General features: G+C 42.0%; 1 long non-coding RNA gene across 1 annotated transcript in view; it reads right to left on the bottom strand.

Moving 5' to 3' along the window:
• LOC148145299 (uncharacterized) overlaps positions 1-12855 on the bottom strand; it is a 209060-nt gene that overhangs the window by 194098 nt on the left and 2107 nt on the right. The gene's annotated exons all lie outside the window — the stretch shown is intronic.

The raw sequence follows: 12855 nt of genomic DNA, 5'->3' as shown, positions 1-12855 counted from the left end.
AGGTGAGGACCAGCGGGGTTCTGTCCTGGTGGCGGTTGGAGAGGCGCGGCTCAAGGGCGGAGGAGCGGGAAGTGGAGGAGATGCGGTGGAGGGCATCGTTGATCATGCCTGGGGGGAAATTGCGGTCTTTGAAGAAGGAGGCCATCTGGGTTGCACGGTATTGGAACTGGTCCTCCTGGGAGCAGATGCGGCGGAGATGAGGGAATTTGGAATATGGGAGGGCGTTTTTACAGGGGGCAGGGTGGGAGGAAGTGTATTCTAGGTAGCTGTGGGAGTCGGTCGGTTTATAGTAAATGTCCGTGTTGATTCGGTCGCCTGAGATAGAAATGGAAAAGTCTTGGAAAGGGTGGGAGGAGTCTGAGATGGTCCAGGTGAATTTGAGGTCGGGGTGGAAGGTGTTGGTAAAGTGGATGAACTGTTCAACTTCCTCGTGGGAGCACGAGGCAGCGCCGATACAGTCATCGATGTAGCGGAGGAAAAGGTGGGGGGTGGTGCCAGTGTAGCTGCGGAAGATGGACTGTTCCACATATCCTATGAAGAGCCAGGCATAGCTGGGGCCCATGCAGGTGCCTATGGCTACTCCTTTGGTTTGGAGGAAGTGGGAGGATTGGAAAGAGAAGTTATTCAGGGTGAGGACCAGTTCAGTCAGTCGAAAGAGGGTGTCAGTGGAAGGGTACTGGTTGGTACGGCGGGAAAGGAAGAAGCGGAGGGCTTTGAGTCCTTCGTGATGGGGGATGGAGGTGTACAGGGACTGGATGTCCATGGTGAAGATAAGGCGTTGGGGACCGGGGAAGTGAAAATCATGGAGGAGGTGGAGGGCGTGGGTGGTGTCCCGAACGTAGGTGGGGAGTTCTTCGACTAAGGGGAACAGGACCGTGTTGAGGTATGCAGAGATGAGTTCGGTGGGGCAGGAGCAGGCTGAGACAATGGGTCGGTCAGGGCAGTCAGGTTTGTGGATTTTGGGCAGGAGGTAGAAACGGGCAGTGCGGGGTTGTGGGACTATGAGGTTGGAGGTGGTGGATGGGAGATCCCCTGAGGTGATGAGGTTATGGATGGTCTGGAAGATCATGGTTTGGTGGTGGGAGGTAGGGTCTTGGTCAAGGGGGCAGTGGGAGGAGGTGTCCGCGAGCTGGCGTTTGGCCTCAGCGGTGTAAAGGTCCGTGCGCCAAACTACTACCGCACCTCCCTTGTCTGCCGGTTTGATGGTGAGGTTGGGGTTGGAACGGAGGGAGTGAAGGGCTGCACGTTCCGAGGGTAAGAGGTTGGAGTGGGTGAGAGGGGTGGAGAAGTTGAGGTGGTTAATGTCGCGGCGGCAGTTGGCTATGAAGAGATCGAGGGCGGGTAAGAGGCCAGCACGAGGTGTCCAGGTGGATGGGGTGTGTTGGCGGCGGAAGAATTGTTATTGACCCTACATTGTAAATAAAATTTCATCAGAGCATCTTAAAGGAAAGCAGCTATTCCAAATGAAGGTAAAATGTGAGGCAACTGAGTACACAATTTACTACCACTAGTATGGAGTATGTGGGAATGCAACTGCATAATTTTCAGATAATCTGTCAGATATGCTTGGAGATTATTCTTCCACAAGACATCCATTTATTCTTCCTTCTTGTGATGTTTACGGGGACAAGGTTTGAATGTGTTTTTGAAACTGGGTGTCTGAAGTGCTCTGACGTGGCAGCTCTGAATTGAGCTGAAAATGTGTTGCTGGAAAAGCGCAGCAGGTCAGGCAGCATCCAAGGAACAGGAGAATCGACGTTTCGGGCATAAGCCCTTCTTCAGGAATGAGGAAAGTGTGTCCAGCAGGCTAAGATAAAAGGTAGGGAGGAGGGACTTGCGGGAGGGGTGTTGGAAATGAGATAGGTGGAGGGAGGTCAAGGTGAGGGTGATAGGCCGGAGTGGGGTGGGGGCGGAGAGGTCAGGAAGAAGATTGCAGGTTAGGAAGGCGGTGCTGAGTTCGAGGGCTTTGACTGAGACAAGGTGGGGGGGAGGGGAAATGAGGAAACTGGAGAAATCTGAGTTCATCCCTTGTGGTTGGAGGGTTCCCAGGCAGAAGATGAGGCGCTCTTCCTCCAACCGTCGTGTTGCCATGGTCTGGTGATGGAGGAGTCCAAGGACCTGCATGTCCTTGGTGGAGTGGGAGGGGGAGTTAAAGTGTTGGGCTCTGATCTCCAGCATCTGCAGTCCTCACTTTCTCCTCCAGCTCTGAATTGAGCAAAGAAGATTGAAGCAAACACGTATTATTTCATTGTACCACCCTTAAACCTCCAGATACTTTCTCACAGCTGCTTTCTGAATTCCCCCACCCTTTTTATTGGCTAATCTCCAAATTAATTCCATCCAACTGACACCCGAAATAAATCATATTGGGTAGAGATATCTGAATCCAATGTCCAAATAGAAATGTGATGAAGATCCATTGAACACAATCTCCCTCAACTAAGTTTAAATACACTGCTTGATTTTTCTTTTGTGACATCCTGATATTTTGCCAGACAGCTAGAACTCTGGATACTAACACAATAGAATCCTCTTCGCTGTAATCTCAGAATTGGATTTCATTTGGCACTTGTGCATATAAAAAGGGTGCCAGATTCGATCAGCATGGAAACTAACCAAAGAGAAGTATTTTGTCTTCAGGAAAGTTACATCAGGAAGTAGCCTTGGAACAATCACTCTTGTTAGCAGAAGCCAAGGATTATGAAAGCCTAATTCAATCCAAAATCCAGTGAGGATTTCCAAATGATGCATCTTCAGTGGTTGGTTGTTGGTTTGTGAGCTTGACAGAGACAGGGATACATGGGCTTGCAGTATCCTTGTTTTTATCTGTTCATATTTTGTTCTTTCTCTGCTTTATTGCTCAAAGCAGCTGCTGATATCGGTCTCTGTGCATACTCCCAAATCTGCTCCATTGTCCTTCCAAACTGATACCTCAAGACAACCCTTTCGATCTCAAGGTACAAGTGTGAATCAAGCTGTGGTCAGGTGGTTACATAAGTTACTTACACCCAAGATGTGTCATTTTATCAAAAAAAACACTTTTAGTCCGTGAAAGTCTCTTGACTGCTACTTTTCAATACCCTTCACGGCTTGTTTTGGGGGGAAAGGTCCAGACTTTATGACAGCTAAAAGATGACATCATGTAAATGTCCAGAGATCTTCATTAACATTTATAATTGAGTTTGTTGGAGTTCAATAATATCATCTGATTGTTGGAAACAATATTTAGGTAAAAGACTGTTATATTTGCAGCACTAGTCTGATCCTCATTCTGTAAACTTTTCTCTTTTATTTGATCATTGTCAAGCAAAAAGGTCAGAGAAAACGCCATTGTTTCATTAACGCAGTTAGCTGGGTAACTGGATTGTGGCACAGAGCGATGCCAACAGCATGGGTTCAGTTCCTGCACCAGCTGAGGTTACCATGTAAGGCTCTCCTTCTTCACCACTCCCCTCACCTGAGGTACGGTGAACCTCAGGTTAAATTGTTGCCAGTTTTCTCATTCAAGTCACTGAGCCATCCTTTTAAGGCTATGGTGACTTTTCCTTTGGGCATTTGGCTGGCCAGCAGGATTGATGTCAACAGCATGGATTCAATCCCTGTACTGGCTGAGGTTACCATGATGCTCCCACCTTCTCAACCTCACCCCTTGCCTGAGGTGAAGTGACCCTCAGGCTAAACAACCATGAGTTGTCTCTCTCTAGTGACAGAGCATCACTACAGTCCTCTGGGACTGTGGAGATTTTACCTTTACCCAGGCTACAAATGCGCATCTATACATTTACAGACACTCAGGCAGGATTAGTGTTCAATAGCAACACTTAAATCTGATTAACATTACACAACCAAACAATGGCACATCAGGACAGGAAATAAAGTCAAAACTAGATTCTGCGCCAGTTGCCCAGTTTATTACATGGAATTATGTTTGCATTACAGAAAATGGAAATCAGATCTTTGAACATCTCTCTCTGTTCATTAGTCATCTGTTATTTTGTACTTTGATGTTTTATTCCAAATGTAATATATACTGGGTAGATTTTGATGGTTTGAGACTGGGTCATTGACATTGAACTGTCAGTGTTCACCATCATTACTGTTGTGAAACTCACTGGGAATTCAGCACATCAGTCACACACAGGTTAGCTGAGAAATCCAGAAGAAGTTGTGACGTGTCTGTAAGGGCACTCACACAGGCTCTGGTATGGACCCAGTCCCAAAACAGACAATCTCCCATTTTACACACACACACATACACACACCTTAAAACTTGCATCTTGTTTATTCAGGTGTATCAGGATTTCAAATAATGATGTGCTTATTAAATTGATGTACAAAAGACCGGGCTCTAAACTAATTATAATCATGGAGTGCAATCAAATGATTAACTGATTTCTTTCAGCTAAGTAAAGCTTCTATTTTCACCCGATGTGCATGCCCAGTCTTCAATTTTCCACATGTGATTTGTTTCCTGTATGGGTGTCTTTTAAAACCCTTCAAAATGATTAGTTACTTAGACAGCCTGATTAAATCATTGCTGGTCTACACTGTAAACATCCAGTAAGGCAGATGTTCGCAGGTAAAGGGACGGCTAGAAAATGGGAAGCCTTCAGAAATGAGATAACAAGAATGCAGAGAAAGTATATTCCTGCCAGGGTGAAAGGGAAGGCTGGTTGATATAGGAATGCTGGATGACTAAAGAAATTGAGGGTTTGGTTAAGAAAAAGAAGGAAGCATATGTAAAGTATAGACAGGCTAGATTGAGTGAATCCTTAGAAGAGTATAAAGGAAGTAGGAGTATACTTAAGATGGAAATTAGGAGGGCAAAAAGGGGACATGAGGTAGCTTTGGCAAATAGAATTAAGGAGAATCCAAAGGGTTTTAAAAATACATTAAGGACAAAAGGGTAACTAGGGAGAGAATAGGGCCCCTCAAAGACCAGCAAGGTGGCCTTTGTGTGGAGCCACAGAAAATAGAGGAGATACCAAATGAGTATTTTGCATTAGTATTTACTATGGAAAAGGATATGGAAGATATAGACTGGAGGGAAATAGATGGTGACATCTTGCAAAATATCCAGGAAGTGCTGGATGTCTTGAAACGGGTAAAGGTGGATAAATCCCCAGAACCTGATCAGATGTACCCGAGAAGTCTGTGGGAAGTGATTGCTGGGCCTCTTGCTGAGGTAGATGTATCATTGATAGTCACAGGTGAGGTGCCGGAAGACTAGAGGTTGGCAAACGTGGTGCCACTGTTTAAGAAGGGTGGTAAGGACAAGCCAGGGAACTATAGACCAGTGAGCCTGACCTCGGTGGTGCCAAGTTGTTGGAGGGAATCCTGAGGGTCAGGATGTACATGTATTTGGAAAGACAAGGACTAATTAGGGATAGTCAACATGGCTTTGTGTGTGGGAAATCATGTCTCACAAACTTGATTCAGTTTTTTTGAAGGAGTAACAAAGAGGATTGATGAGGGCAGAGAGGTCGGGGAGTCCAGAACTAAAGGGCATAGGTTTAGGGTGAGAGGGGAAAGATATAAAAGAGACCTAAGGCGCAACTTTTTCATGCAGAGGGTGGTACGTCTATGGAATGAGCTGTCAGAGGAAGTGGTGGAGGCTGGTACAATTGCAACATTTAAGAGGCATTAGGATGGGTATATGAATAGGAAGGGTTTGGAGGGATATGGGCCGGGTGCTGGCAGGTGGGAATAGATTGGGTTGGGATATCTGGTCGACATGGACGGGATGGACCGAAGGGTCTGTTTCCATGCTGTACATCTCTATGACTCTGTGACTCTAATCAATTGCAATGAATTGACTTTTCTCAGCCCCAGAAAAATGTAGACAATGAGAATCAGGGAAAATATGGCAAGTGAATAAAATGAAATTTTCAACATCTGAATCTTAAACTAGATTTTCAATGGTAAATTGAGAGTCTTGCTAATTAACAGCGAGAGGCCTTTTTGCATGCGCTAACATGGCACTTACACCTAATCTTAACTCATTGATGTGGAGCTTCGTACTCTTCCAGGCTCCTGATAGATATCAGACAGAGACAATTATCAGTATGAAAGTCAGAATGGGTATCTGCTAAGTCAGTCTCACCATTGCTCCTCTGGCTTTCCACATCCCAAATATCCTAGGGTACACTCCAAACGCAGTGACCGCCTACACCCTCCTTTCCGTGGAAGTTTGCATCAGACATTAGACTCCCCAACATCACCAGGAAATGCCTCCGACTCACTGAGAATGCAGCTCTCCACTTCAATGTTGCATTTTGGAGCAGATCGACACCTTGTTGTAGTAATGCTGTTTCCAGGACACTTTGCATACATGGGCAAGCACCCATGTCATGTATTGGAGCAGGGAGTACCCCAGGGCTCCTTGCTTGCTCTCTTGGCATTCATTCGTTTTATATCTACTCAGATCCTCATTTGCACGTCTGTTTTGCCTTTTTGCATTTTGGTGCCTCTTTCAGGTCTTAAAGGCTCATGTCGTCCCTTTTTTTGCTGTTTAGTGCAGCCACAAAGCCAGGCAGCTTGTTGTAGTTGATTGGAGTGATCCGTCAAAGAGCTGCACTTTTGAAGTATAGAACTGTGCTATATCAACCACACAGTTCGAGCATGAGCCAGCAACCTACACAGCAAACACAGTCAATGGCTATGTCTCCAAGTCTAAGGTGAATACTCCTTGGTCAAGTTCGGGGGGCTGTCAGCAGTTAATAGTCCTGTATAGCTAGTCAAGAGCACCTTTCATTCTCAGCCAAGAGGTTTAGACACAGTCAGTTGGTCACTTGGGTCAGTAGTGTCAGGGGGCTCATATCACTGCAGTCCAGAGGCTTGGACATGGTTAGTCCTGGAAATCCAGACCAGGGATTCATTGTAAGTTGGTCAGGAGGATACACAGACAACAATCAGTAGCCAGTCACTCATTGGTCAGATCTGTCTTTCCAAGTCAGTCAAGGGATGAGCCATACATTTTTTTCTGCTTTCTTTTTTCTTTGCTTTTGCTGTTGTTGAATAAAAGTGGATGTTTTTCATTGTACAATAGCTTTCCAATTTCTCACATTGTACAATGAGAAGATGTCATGCTCTGTAGGGTGTTAGGGAAAGAGTAGCACACCCTTGGATGGGGTTCTAAGATAATATAGTGCTCAGGTTAGGAAGCCTGTGTAGCTGCAATTCTTGTAGCTGCAATTACAATGACAGTTGATCAGACAGGTGATGAGAGAAAATAGCAATAGTTTTATGAATGTGAACTTGTATTTACAATGTGTTCTCAGCAGCATTTATTTTTCATTCCCGTCCCACTGTGAGGTACAGCTCCTGGCTGGCAGCCCTTACTTGATGCATAGCTGGGCTTTAGGTATGGTGCTAATGTTAGGAATCCTGGGAAGTCCTGGCATTATTGAATACTTCCACCATTGCTGAGCACACATGAATGTGCCTTGGAGGTCCGGTGCAAAGATAATGAGAAGAGCTGGGGAGAATTGTTTGAGAATACTCACCAGAGCTCAGAGTTCTCTTTGGAACTCCCGGAAATTGACACAGCCAATTTTTGATAAAACTCAGCACAGCGTCACAGCGCAGAGAGCTGAGATTCTCTCCACATTCATTGTAACATCATGGTCTGTGCTGAGAGCCCTTGGTTTGCTACTCCAGCCCATTGAAACTAATGGAACAGCTGAGATTAACTACACAGTCAACTTTGAGTCTACAGACTGACAGAAACTAGGTGCATGGACTGCTTAAAATGAACAAGTAGAGCTCTGAAGTGGAGTCACACAAACCAGGATCTGATTGCACCAGAAGGTTTCTAATGGTATTTCATATGGAGCCTGGGTGCAGATCCTATTAATTGATTGTATAACATGTTCCATTGTTTAGTATTCCCATTCCCTTGCTGACTTTCATGATAAGTCAATCAGGGAAAAACAGCGAGATGGCCAGACTTTTCTTTCTCGTCACTCTGGACTATTGGACTCCCTCCCTCTGCACAATGAATAGAGCAGGATGTGTTGTGAAGATTACAATCCTCTACAAGAATTCCTCAATCCCTGGTTTTCCATACAGAAACTTAAATACGCAGAAAAATTAGAATGAATCCCTTGTGGTTATTGGTTTCTTCTTAACCTTATTGTCCTGTATTCACGGTTTCCAAATGACTCAAAGGCACTTGGCAGAAGTTCAGTAAGACCTGCTGGAACATATCTTTTGCACCATTGTATTGCTGGATTAATCCTAGTATTAACTGTAGCTTGAATATTCCAATTTCAATCCATATTTCATAAATTTCTGCAAATATTCTATTGACTCTGCAAAACACAATAGCCATTTGACATAAAATGCTTGTCCATTAATCAGTATCTGAGTTTTATGGGCATTATTACTTTTGAAAACTATTCACTGCCAGATTGCTAACAAAGGAAATTGTCTTTTGCCAGAATTCTGCAGTAATGCAAGTATAATGAGACAATTCATTGGGTACATAACTGATAGATGACCAAATAACTCAATCTGACAAACATTAAATGGTTCAGAAACCTATGGTGTACAAATTTCAATGCAAGTTCTTTCAATCAACTTGTTGTGATTGAGTAAAAATGCTGGTGTCGACAGAGTTGTAATTTTTACTGTCTTGCACTGGTGTAACTTATCTGTGCTTTAAAGGCAGTCAATATGAACTGAGATCACAGTGATGAATATCACAAATGGTTTCATGTCAAATTTAATCCATTACATCTCCACCCATTTTGAAGTCAGAACTGAAGCTGTAAATATAAAAAGTAATAAATGAATGTACTGTGGATTCTTTCAAATTTATTTAATCTTTCAAAGGAAGCGACTAACTTCAGGTAAACTTCCCATGAAGATAAACTTATGTGAAATTTCTACATGAACCTGAAGACAGTCAACTGACAGTTTCAGGATGCCCATTGAACATGCAGACTGTATTATCTGATTTCACTATTTTCCAATTCTTTTTCATAAGCCCTGAGCAAAAGCTTCCATTTAACTTTACTTGTAGCTTTTACATAAAGGAGCCCACACTGCAATATCTTCAGATATTGTTGTCTAGTCTTCAGGCTTTTAGCTGTACGGTATCTGAGCCTTTTAAAGGATTGCATTCTTATCAACCACATCCTGCTGTGTACCTTGCTCAAAGTGAGTGAGTCTAATAGTTCCAAGTGAAGTCAAGACATAGTGGGAACTTTACCATTTACAAGACAGTATATCACTTTTATGTGAGTACAGTGAAATTTTACTGAGGCTTGCAATCCTTACAAAATAATGTATGTATTCAGCACTGACAGAGGCATTACTATATAATATCCTGTCCTGATAATCTGATTGGGCTTTCTATTGCATTTTGGGTTTGAGTGCTTAGATAATTCTATTTCAAATATTCAGTTGGATTAATAGAATTTTATACTTTACTACCTCATTTTAAAGGTTTCAGGTGGGAAAGCTTTCCTCGGAATACGTATATTGCTGATGAACAACGTATAACATGACTCTTGGAACTACATTGACACAGAGTTTGCAGTCAGTGGCGAAGTATTGGTAATTGACACTGATTTTGAAGAAAGCCGACTTCAAAAATCAAATGCTTGAGGTATGGATCTCCAACTTCCTTATGTTAATTTCAAATCACCACCAAGTCAACAAGATCTCCAGGCAACAGTGATGTATAAATAATCAATCACATTGAAATATTCTCACTAACAAAATAATTGACTAGCTTTTGCTATTTATTACCATTTCTTGGAGAATGAAATTAAAATGCTAACATATCTACCAGATTAAGGTAGAAACTGGAATGTCATACACAAACTTTAAATAACCACATGAAATAAAGATTTTCTAAACTATAATCAAATTATTTTGCATTCCAATTATGAAACAAAGTAGTCAGGAGAGGTTGTTCAAAAGTAGTAAGCCAAATCAACTCAGTGGAACTTATTCCAAGGATTTAACAGTGAGGTTAAACCTAGATTTCTACTCTGACTGAGAGCACTTCCAAAGTGGTGAAAATACCACAATACCAGCATAATTGAACTCAGTATTTCTATTTTTTACATGGACAGGGTTAGGTGCATTCTGTAATTCATACATATGTTGCTCAGGAGGCAGTTAGTCAATTAGTCAGCTATCTCCTCTGAAATCTGATTTATTGTCCCTAGTGTCTGGAAGCTGCTTAGTGGAGATTAGACCAGGAGACCATAAGTCCGTTCTCAGTACATTTCTTCTAGACAGCCAGGGAACCTCTTCTGAGAGCTGTGGAGTGTGATGCTTTCAGAGCGACAGCTAAGGATCCTTAGTTGGTGGTGTCAGGAATTCTTTGGGGATGGGACCAGGGTTTCTTGGGAGGGAAGGAGTGTTCGTGAACTATTGACTGTTGAGAAGAATATGTATAAATAACTTGGAATAGTCAGCTCCTGAGATAAGTGATTTGACATGGAGAGAGAAGGAAAAGTGGTAATGGGGGTTGGGGTTCAAGTTAGCACGGAGTTGGCAAAGGGTTTATAAAGTGCTATGGGGTTGATTGGGGGCATGAGGCATGGGTAATCTTTGGAAATTGGTCAATTGACACAGGTTGGCAGGAATGAGGCAAGGAGAAGAGGGAAGCAAGGGGGTGAGTGCGAGAGGAATGTTTTCTAAGGGATTTTCATTTTTAAAGTTTGAACACAGTGCTGGGGCCCCTGCAGCCTCCTTTTCAAGACACCTGGACCATTTCCTGTCATTCAACCTGCACACTGGAACAGGAAATGCAGACAACCATGTTTAAAGTTTAGGTTCGCAAAGCCAGGATTTCTCCTGATTCTGTGTGTTCCTGGATGCATATTGAGGCTTTATTGTACAGAAATGGAATTCCTCACCAGTTCGTTGATTTTTAATTGGCTGCAGTCTGAAAGAATTCAGCAGCAACCCCTTTCAGGAAAAATGTACAAACACTGACAGCAGCTTCTAGACTTCCATATTTACCTGTGCATTCACAAACTCCAAAATCTGCTCTCAGTTTTAGAGGGTTAAAGCAACTATTTTTAAGTGTTTCGTTGTCATTTCAATGGCAAAATCCAGGTTCGGTTCGCTGCACCGTTGACACAGTATGCATGGCAGGTCTTTTTGACAACGATTTACAATCAAACAAACTCAGACAGAGAATCATTAGCTAACTGTGTGGAAAGTACATGATACATTACTATTCATTATTTACTCTTTAAACTGCGCATCAGTTTTTCTTTCAATGTCACATCTTGGGAGAAGCTCTGTTGAAAAGTTTATATCACATCCAACCATTGCTGCTGCACCACCAGTTTTCTACAGTTCAGCTATAAAGAATCCTGAAGTTGCAAAAGATGCTGCCTGAATCCAGGACGTTCTTTGCTTAGGAATTGGATAGTGAGTAAAAGTAAAAACACAATACCTAACGCACTGTGACATTTTCTTTTTTTTGTGTACTCAGGCAAGAAAAACAACCCTTTCCATTATGTGTCTTGTTTTCATCCTATGCAGTACTGTTGACAGATTTTGTCAAGATTGTTATATCACACAAAATCTGTTTGCAACAGATCAGATTTAACTATAATGAATAATGCAGATTTCACAGCTACTGCATACAAGACATTTATCACATGTTAAAATTTGCCAGCATTTTGAATAAGCATTACCACCTTTTCACCAGTGTCCACTTTTTTTTAAATGATTTAATGTTCTTGAGTCTAAATATCTATTATCATTTTATAATCGGCTATATATACATGTTCTGCACCCCTTATTTGGGCATTACCAATGCAATCATTTCTGAAGCTGCTCAGTTCTACCATTAGATGGAGCTTCAGATATTAATCTCCAAATGTTCAACCTTCAAAAATTAATTATATATTTTTACAGTCTTCACAGTCCCAGGACAATAAAACCCTTGATCTGCACAACATATATAGGCATGCAAGTCTATCCCTGGGGATTCTATACTCTATAAATTATCCACCTACATTATTCCGACTCCCTGTGGCTTTATGTCTTTCCCCTTCTTTCATTAACCCCTAAATTATCCCTGGCAGACAGCTGTGGTAAAACTAGGCTGAAATTCAAATTGCATTTGCTTACTAAGAAATTTGATGTCTGTGCAGATGCATTCACACATTCTCTCAAAGGCTGGCAACCCATAAACAAAGTATCTGAATTTGTGACAAATGTAAGTATTCATGAATTTACTTAAAAATGGCCAAACTGAAACTGCAGTATCTGTGAATACTTCACACTTCCGGTTATTTCACAACAGTTTTCTTAAGCTTGAACAGATGTGATAGGAATGTGAGGCATTACAATTTAAAAACCTATAACATATGCCAACCAAAGTTAATTCTATTCCACAAGTTGGAGCATTGAAATGAACAAAAGACTGTCAGGATTATCACAACCATACTCCCAACACCATTAGGTCAGTAAGGGTTAGAAATAAATGTTATTGCTGTTATAAATCATTGATCATTTTGGAATCATTTATAATAATGAGCTCTGTTTTATCAAAGAGCAATGCGTATTTTATGTGCATTTATTTTTAAACAGCATGCATTTCAAAGATATTAGCTGGCATAAACGTCTCTTATTCACTACAAATTTACATATGGGTGAGTTTAGAAATAAGCTGCTTTAATTTAACACCTTTCAAAACTTCAGGAAGTTGCAAAGCACTCTTATGGTTAATTATATCTTTCTGGAGTGGAATTACAAGTCTTGTCAATGAGGTGAAAAAGATCACTGAGAAACAGAGTAGTCTGTTCAGGAAACTATGGCGTGGAAATTCTTCAATACTATTTTTCCAAAAATTACACTGAAAATGAAGTCTCTCAA

Source organism: Chiloscyllium plagiosum, unplaced genomic scaffold (assembly GCF_037043375.1).
Source record: "Chiloscyllium plagiosum isolate Xiang-an unplaced genomic scaffold, Cpla_swu_hap1 HiC_scaffold_25, whole genome shotgun sequence".
NCBI classification, from domain to species: domain Eukaryota; kingdom Metazoa; phylum Chordata; class Chondrichthyes; order Orectolobiformes; family Hemiscylliidae; genus Chiloscyllium; species Chiloscyllium plagiosum.
Note: the sequence above shows the minus strand (reverse complement) of the source record. Positions and strands in the feature narration are given on the sequence as shown.